Consider the following 9452-nt stretch of genomic DNA (forward strand, 5'->3'; position numbering starts at 1 on the left):
TCTTGAGCCTTCAGAGTAAGTCCTTCATAGAAGTTCTGCAGCTTGTCCCACTCAGTGAACATCTCTGGTGGACATTTCCTCAGCAAAGCCTTATATCTTTCCTATGCTTCATATAGATTTTCAGCATCCAATTGAGTGAATGTCTGCACCTCAGTCTTCAATCTTATGATCCTTTGAGGGGGATAAAATTTGGCAAGAAACTTGCTCACCAAATCATCCCAAGTGTTGATGCTCTCCTTTGGAAATATTTCCAGCCATTGAGTGGCTTTGTCCCTGAGAGAGAATGGGAACAACAGCAGCTTGTATATGTCAGGGTGCACTCCATTGCTTTTAACTGTGTCACAGATCCTCAAGAAAATGGATAGATGTTGGTTCGGGTCCTCCAATGGTCCTCCTCCAAAAGAGCAGTTGTTTTGGACCAATGTGATGAGTTGTGGTTTTAGTTCAAAGTTGTTTGCATTGACATTAGGGGTAAGAATGCTACTCCCACAATGTCTAACATTTGCAAATGTGTAGGAAGCGAGTACTCTCCTTTGTTGTGGGTTATTGTTGGCCCCTCCTTCTGGTTGATTGAGATTTGATGGATCTCCTTCCATCTCTTGGAATTCCTCCTCAGATTCTTCCTCTCCAACAATGTTCTTCCCTCTTTCAGCTCTTCTTAATCTTCGAAGAGTTCTTTGGTCAATTTCAGAGAGAATAGGAGAAGATCTTCCTGTACCTGACATACAAACACACAATAAGAAACACACAGAACCAGAAAGCCAATGAAACTTCAATCTATTGCTAGAATGAAGTTTTAGTTAGTTAAAGCAAAAATTCAAACAGTTAATGGGTTAATTAAAAATTAAAGAAACAGAAAAGAAAAAGTGCTTGATCTAGACCTCCACTTCACTTAATCATTGTCAATCTATTTCAATCCCCGGCAACGGCGCCAAAAACTTGATGTGTGGAAAATGATCCAACACAAAACTCACCGGCAAGTGTACCGGGTCGCATCAAGTAATAAAACTCACGGGAGTGAGGTCGATCCCACAGGGATTGAAGGATTGAGCAATTTTAGTTTAGTGGTTGATTTAGTCAAGCGAATCAAGTATTGGTTGAGTGATTTTGTATCCAACAGTAAGTAAATAGCAGGAAATGTAAAGGGAGAGGGATGAATTGCAGAAATTAAAAAGAACTGAAAGTAAAGGTGCTGAATCTTAAAGAACAAGAAATTAAATGACTGAAACTTAAAGTGCAAGAAATGTAAATTGCAGTAACTTAAAGTGCAAGAAATATAAATTGCTTAAATGGAAGAAGGGTTCTGAGGACTGGAAATTCAGAATTTAAGCAAGGGAAATTAACTTGCAGCAATTATCAAAGCAACAGATGAATTGGAATTGACTAGATCTCAAACAGAAATGGAAATTTAATTGCAGCAGGGGTTCAACAGAAAAACCAAAAGGAAAAGTGGATCTCAGGACTCTAGAGACTAGATAGCAAAGTCTAGATCTCAATTGCCTTCCCAGATCCAAGTTAACAAAGCAATTAAAGAGAAATTGAAGATGGCAGCAGTAAGAAAATGAAATTTAGCTCAATTATGCAGTAGGAAAATCCAAGAGGTCTTAAATGGAGATTGAGACAGAAGTTCCTCAATTCTCCACACTCAAGATTCAAACAAGAAAAGTAAAAAATGCTCAAGCAAGAACAAGGAAGAAGAGAGATCAATTCTCCTTCCCAATTCTCTCAGATCCCAATTCAAAGCTCTCAAAGAAAATGAAGTCTTAAAATGTAAAGATTCAAAAATCTAAAGAAAGGTTTTCATTACATCAAACTATCTCCTATTTATACACTTTCTATTCTTGGATTTTGGAATTTGGATGGGCTTTTGATCTGGTGAAGAAATGAATTAAATTGGATTTTTAATCCAATTTTTAGCCCATGAAGAAGTTGGCTCCAGGAGGCTGCTCTGCTCTTGTGGAGAGCAGAGCAGGGAAATGGTGCATGCGGCCTCATTGCGTGCTCGTGCTACGTGTGATGGGCGTTCAAGATGCTGCCCTGCCCTTGCGGAGAGCAGGGCAGTGTGCGTGCATGCTTGCCTTCCGTGCGTGCTTGTGTGCGCGCTTGTGTGCTGCCCGTGCCAAGAAATGTTGCTCTGCTCTCCTTGTGGGCAGCGCAACAAGGCAACCAAGGGTAAGGTCCCAAGTTCGAAACTTGGTTGAGGCACATGCTGCCCCTTTTTCCTTGGTTTTCTTGGCACCAATGTAACGCCTAGTTCCTTGCTTCCTCATGATGCTGTGTTCGATCCTTGGAGATTGAAAACAAGCCAATATTTGCTTGTTTTCCTTGTATTTGAGTGCTACTCTTTTCTTTCTTGTTCTTGGTTCGAAACCCATGGATGGCACTTTGAAGAACAATTTTGTTGAATTTTTCCATGAGGAGCCCGAAACTGCTCTTGAGGAGGGCAGGGCAGAGATATTTTGGAGGCTTGGTTTATTATGCTGCTCTCTTGGAGAGCAGTGTGCTCTTGTGGAGAGCAGTGTTTGCTTCCTCCTTCTATGTTGCACCACAGTTCTCCTTCCATGGCCACACTTCTTAAGCCACATTTTTCTTCTTTTCTTCCTTTCTTCACCTACAAGAAACCAAAGCAACCAATCAAAGTATCTCCAAACTCATAAGGTTTATAATTCATTAAAAATCAATTAATTTTAGTTCAAACCTCATGATTTAGCATCAATTTAATGGTGGTTGTTTGATTTAAAGAAGTCATGCATTTTCATTCCAAATTACTTACTTAGGATGCAAGAAAGTGCATAAAGACTAGTGAAACAAGTGAAATTAGCTTGAAAAATGGGTATATGATGACTTGTCATCAGTCATCCCTGCTGTTTTTCATTCACCACTCACATCCATCCACTCTTCCCCATACACCCCACCTACCATTGTGATGAGCGGATAATTTATACGCCTTTTGGCATTGTTTTTAGGTAGTTTTTAGTATGATCTAGTTACTTTTAGGGATGTTTTCATTAGTTTTTATGCTAAATTCACATTTCTGGACTTTACTATGAGTTTGTGTGTTTTTCCGTGATTTTAGGTATTTTCTGGCTGAAATTGAGGGACCTAAACAAAACTCTGATAGGAGGCTGGTGGACGAAATTGTGATCCTCAAAGTTGGTCTCTTTGTATTCGTGTGAAATCAAAAATACCCCAAAGAGATCATGGTGTGATAAATTGGGATCTTGATAATCCCTGGTGTGATCATAACTCCGTTCAACTTAACCAGCAAGTGTACTGGGTCATCCAAGTAATACCTTACGTGAGTAAGGGTCGATCCCACAGAGATTGTTGGTATGAAGCAAGCTATGGTCACCTTGCAAATCTCAGTCAGGCGGATTCAAGGATAATTGGATTATTAATTTAAATTTGATTAATGGAATAAGTAGAAAATAAAAAGGGATAAAGATACTTATGTAAATCAATAGTGGGAATTTCAGATAGGCATATGGAGATGCTGTGCTCCTCTTGAATCTCTACTTTCTTATTACATTCATCCAATCCTTCTTACTCCTTTCCATGGCAAGCTGTATGTAGGGCATCACCGTTGTCAATGGCTACATCACATCCTCTCAGTGAAAATGGTCCTATGCTCTGTCACGGCACAGCTAATCATCTGTCGGTTCTTAATCAGGTTGGAATAGAATCCCTTGATTCTTTTGCGTTTGTCATCACGCCCAGCCTTCAGGAGTTTGAAGCTCGTCACAGTCATTCAATCCCAGAATCCTACTCGGAATACCATAGACAAGGTTTAGACTTTCCGGATCCTCATGAATGCCGCCATCTATCTAACTTATACCACGAAGATTCTGTTGGGGAATCTAAGAGATATGCGCCCGGCCTAAGGTAGAACGGAAGTGGTTGTCAATCACGCGCGTTCATACATGAGAATGATGATGAGTGTCACGGATCATCACATTCATCAAAGTGTTGTGCAACGTATAACTTGGAATAAGAATAAAAGAGAATTGAATAGGAAGTAATAATAATTGTATTGAAACTTGAGGTACACCAGAGCTCCACATCCTTAATCTATGGTGTGCAGAAACTCCACCGTTGAAAATACATAAGTGAAAGGTTTAGGCATGGCCGAATGGCCAGCCCCCAAAACGTGATCACAGGATTCAAAATACAATCTAGGATGAGATTATGATAGTAAAAAGTTCTATTTATAATAAACTAGCTCCTAGGGTTTACATGAGTAAGTAATTGATGCATAAATCCACTTCCGGGGCCCACTTGGTGTATGTTTGGGCTGAGCTTGATCTATCCACGAGCTGAGGCTTTTATTGGAGTTGAACTCCAAGTTATGACGTGTTTTGGGCGTTCAACTCTGGATCATGACGTGTTTCTGGCGTTTAACTCCAGACAGCAGCATGTACTTGGCGTTCAACGCCAAGTTACGTCATCAATTTCCAAATAAAATATGGACTATTATATATTGCTAGAAAGCTCTAGATATCTACTTTCCAACTCCGTTGAGAGCGCGCCATTTGGAGTTCTGTAGCTCCAGAAAATCAATTTTGAGTGCAGGGAGGTCAGATTCCAACAGCATCACCAGTCCTTTTTGTCAGCCTTTTTCAGTGTTTTGCTCAAGTCCCTCAATTTCAGCCAGAAATTACCTGAAATCATAGAAAAACACACAAACTCGTAGTAAAGTCCAGAAATGTGAATTTAACATAAAAACTAATGAAAACATCCCTAAAAGTAGCTTGAACTTACTAAAAACTACCTAAAAACAATGCCAAAAAGCGTATAAATTATCCGCTCATCACAACACCAAACTTAAATTGTTGCTTGTCCCCAAGCAACTGAAAATCAATTAGGATAAAAAGAAGAGAATATACTATAAATTCCAAAATATCAATGAATATTAATTATAATTAGATGAGCGGGACTTGTAGCTTTTTGCTTCTGAACAGTTTTGGCATCTCACTTTTTCCTTTGAAGTTTAGAATGATTGGCTTCTCTAGGAACTTAGAATTTCGGATAGTGTTATTGATTCTCCTAGTTAAGTATGTTGATTCTTGAACACAGCTACTTATGAGTCTTGGCTGTGGCCCTAAGCATTTTGTTTTCCAGTATTACCACCGGACACATAAATGCCACAGACACATGACTGGGTGAACCTTTTCAGATTGTGACTTAGCTTTGCTAGAGTCCCCAGTTAGAGGTGTCCAGAGCTCTTAAGCACACTCTTTTGCTTTGGATCACGACTTTAACCGCTCAGTCTCAAGCTTTTCACTTGTACCTTCATGACACAAGCACATGGTTAGGGACAGCTTGATTTAGCCGCTTAGGCCTGGATTTTATTTCCTTGGGCCCTCCTATCCATTGATGCTCAAAGCCTTGGATCCTTTTTTTTCCTTGCCTTTTGGTTTTAAGGGCTATTGGCTTTTTCTACTTGCTTTTTCTTTTTCTTTGCTATTTTTTTTTCGCCAATATATTTTTTTTCTATTTTTTTTCGCAAGCTTTTGTTTTTCACTGCTTTTTCTTGCTTCAAGAATCAATTTCATGATTTTTCAGATCATCAATAACATTTCTCTTTGTTCATCATTCTTTCAAGAGCCAACAATTTTAACATTCATAAACAACAAGATCAAAAGACATATGCACTGTTCAAGCATTCATTCAGAAAACAAAAAGTATTGTCACCACATCAATATAATTAAATTAATTTCAAGGATAAATTCAAAATTCATGTACTTCTTGTTCTTTTGAATTAAAACATTTTTTTCTTTAAGAGAGGTGAAGGATTCATGGAATTATTCATAACTTTAAGACATAGTTACTAACTACTAATGATCATGAAGTAGAGACACAAAACATAGATAAACACAGCATAAAAACCGAAAAGCAGAAAGAAATAAGAACAAGGAATGAATCCACCTGAGTGAGGGTGGCGCCTTCTTGAAGGTCCAATGGTGCTTTTTGAGCTCCTTTATGTCTCTTCCCTGCTTCTGTTGCATGATTCCTAGTAATTTTGGTGTTCCTATCCTTAGTTGCTCCCAATAATTGTATGGAGGACAATTTATCCCCTGAGGTATCTCAGAGATCTCTTGATTTGCAGTCAAATATTCTACCACTGAGCTATAAACCCTTTACATGAGTCTTTCCATCTCCCATGACTCAGAGGTGGAAGCTTTTGTCTTCCCTTTGAGGTTTCTCTAGCCTTAGGTGCCATTAATGGTAATGGAAAAGCAAAAAAGCTATGCTTTTACCACACCAAACTTAAAATATTGCTCGCCCTCGAGCAAGAGGAGTAAGAAGAGAAGAAAAAGAAGAAGAAGAAAATGGAGGAGAGTGAGGGGAGATGGATTCGGCTATATGGGTGGGATCGGGTGGGAAAGAGAAGTTGAATTGTAAAGGTAGGTGGGGTGTATGGGGAAGAGTGGATAAATGTAGGTGGTGAATGAAAAACAGAAGGGATGACCATGAATGGAGAGAGAGAGGGCGAGGTAGATGGGGATCCTGTGAGGTTCACAGATCCTGAGGTGATCCTGTGGGGTGCACAAATCCTGAGGTGTCAAGGAATTCCATCCCTGCACCAAATAGGCATGTAAAATGCCTTTGCATACCATTCTGGCATTTAAACGCCGTGTGGTGCATATTCTGGGCGTTCAACGCCCATGTAAAGCATGTTTCTGGCGTTGAATGCTAGTTTCATGCTTGTTACTGGCGTTCAGCACCAGCTTTGCCTCTCTGGGCACATTCCTGGCGTTCAGCGCCAGAATGTTGCTTGTTTCTGGCGTTCAGCGCCAGAATGATGCTCTGTTCTGGCGTTGAACGCCGGCCAGATGCATCTTACTGGCGTTGAACGCCAGCCTGTGCTTCCTCCAGGGTGTGATTTTTTTCTTTTGCTGTTTTTGATTCTGTTTTTAATTTTTATGATTTTTTTGTGACTCCTCATGATCATGTACCTAAGAAAACACAAAATAACAATAAAATAAAAATTAGATAAAATTGGGTTGCCTCCCAACAAGCGCTTTTTTAATGTCAATAGCTTGACAGTGGCTCTCATAGAGCCACAAGGTGATCAGGTCAATGTTGTATAGTCCCAACACCAAACTTAGAGTTTGGATATGGGATCTTAACACCAAACTTAGAGTTTGGTTGTGGCCTCACAACACCAAACTTAGAGTTTGACTGTGTGGGCTCTTCTTGACTCTGAACTGAGAGAAGCTCTTCATGCTTACTCTCTTTTGTCACAGAGGGATGGCCATGTGCTTTAAACACAAGGTAGTCCCCATTCAATTGAAGGACTAATTCACCTCTGTTGACATCTATCACAGCTCCTGCTATGGCTAGGAAAGGTCTTCCAAGGATGATGCAATCATCCTCTTCCTTTCTAGTGTCTAAGATTATGAAATCAGCAGGGATGTAAAGGCCTTCAACCTTTACTAACACGTCCTCTACTATTCCATAAGCTTGTCTCAATGACTTATCTGCCAATTGTAATGAGAATAAAGCAGGTTGTACCTCAATGATCCCCAGCTTCTCCATTACAAAGAGTGGCATAAGATTTATCACTGACCCCAGATCACACAGAGCTTTTGCAAAGGTCATGGTGCCTATGGTACAAGGTATCAAAAACTTGCCAGGATCTTGTTTCTTTTGAGGTAAAATTTGCTGAATCTAGGTATCCAGTTCACTAATGAGCAGGGAGGTTCACTTTCCCAAGTCTCATTACCAAACAACTTGGCATTCAGCTTCATGATAGCTCCGAAGTATTGAGCAACTTGCTCTCCAGTCACATCTTCATCCTCTTCAGAGGAAGAATAGTCTTCAGAGCTCATGAATGGCAGAAGGAGATTTAATGGAATCTCTATGGTCTCTATATGAGCCTCGGATTCCTTTGGATCCTTAATAGGAAACTCCTTCTTGCTTGAGGGACGTCCCAGGAGGTCTTCCTCACTAGGATTTTTGTCCTCTTCCTCCCTTGTGCATTCGGCCATATTGAGTATATCAATGGTCTTGCACTCTCCTTTTGGATTCTCTTCTGTATTGCTTGGGAGAATACTGGGAGGAGTTTCAATGACTTTCTTACTCAGCTGGCCCACTTGTGCCTCCAAATTTCTAATGGAGGATCTTGTTTCACTCATGAAACTGAAAGTGGCCTTTGACAGATCAGAGACTAGATTGGCTAAATTAGAGGTGTTTTGTTCAGAATTCTCTGTCTGTTGCTGAGAAGATGATGGATATGGCTTGTTATTGCTCAGCCTATTGCGTCCACCACTGTTAAAGCCTTGTTAAGGCTTTTGTTGATCCTTCCATGAGAAATTTGGATGATTTCTCCATGATGAGTTATAGGTGTTTCCATAAGGTTCACCCATGTAATTAACCTCTGCCATGGCAGGGTTCTCAGGATCATAAGCTTCTTCAGAAGCTGCCTCTCTAGTACTGTTGGATGCATGTTGCCATCCATTCAGGTTTTGAGAGATCATGTTGACCTGTTGAGTCAACACTTTGTTCTGAGCCAATATGGCATTCAGAGCATCAATTTCAAGAACTTCTTTCTTCTGAGGTATCCCATTATTCATGGAATTCCTCTCAGAAGTGTACATGAATTGGTTGTTTGCAACCATGTCAATGAGTTCTTGAGCCTCTTCAGGCGTTTTCTTTAGGTGAATAGATCCACCTGCAGAATGGTCCAATGACATTTTCGAAAATTCAGATAGACCATAATAGAATATATCTAATATGGTCCATTCTGAAAACATGTCAGATGGACATCTTTTGGTCAGCTGCTTGTATCTTTCCCAAGCTTCATAGAGGGATTCACCATCTTTTTGCTTGAAGGTTTGAACATCCACTCTCAGCTTGCTCAGCTTTTGAGGAGGAAAGAATTTATCCAAGAAGGCAGTGACCAGCTTATCCCCGGAGTCCAGGCTATCCTTGGGTTGTGAATCCAACCATATTCTAGCACTGTCTCTTACAGCAAAAGGGAAAAGCATGAGTCTGTAGATTTCAGGATCAACTCCATTCGTCTTTACAGTCTCACAGATCTGCAAGAACTCAGTTAAAAACTGATAGGGATCTTTAGATGAAAGTCCATAAAACTTGCAGTTTTGTTGTATTAATGCAACTAGCTGAGGTTTCAGCTCAAAGTTGTTGGCTCCAATGGCAGGAATGGAGATGCTTCTTCCATCAAACTTGGACGTTGGCTTTGTGAAGTCACCAAGCATTCTCCTTGCATTATTATTATTTTCGGCTGCCATCTCCTTCTCTTGTTCGAAAATTTCTGAAAGGTTACCTTTAGAATAATGTAATTTAGCTTCTCTTAATTTCCTCTTCAGAGTCCTTTCAAGTTCTGGATCAATTTCAACAAGAGTGCCTTTTTTCCTGTTCCTGCTCATATGAAAGAGAAGAAAACAAGAAAAGAAAGAGGAATCCTCTATGTCACAGTATAGAGATTC

The sequence above is a fragment of the Arachis stenosperma genome, chromosome 5, assembly GCF_014773155.1.
Source record: "Arachis stenosperma cultivar V10309 chromosome 5, arast.V10309.gnm1.PFL2, whole genome shotgun sequence".
Lineage (NCBI taxonomy): Eukaryota > Viridiplantae > Streptophyta > Magnoliopsida > Fabales > Fabaceae > Arachis > Arachis stenosperma.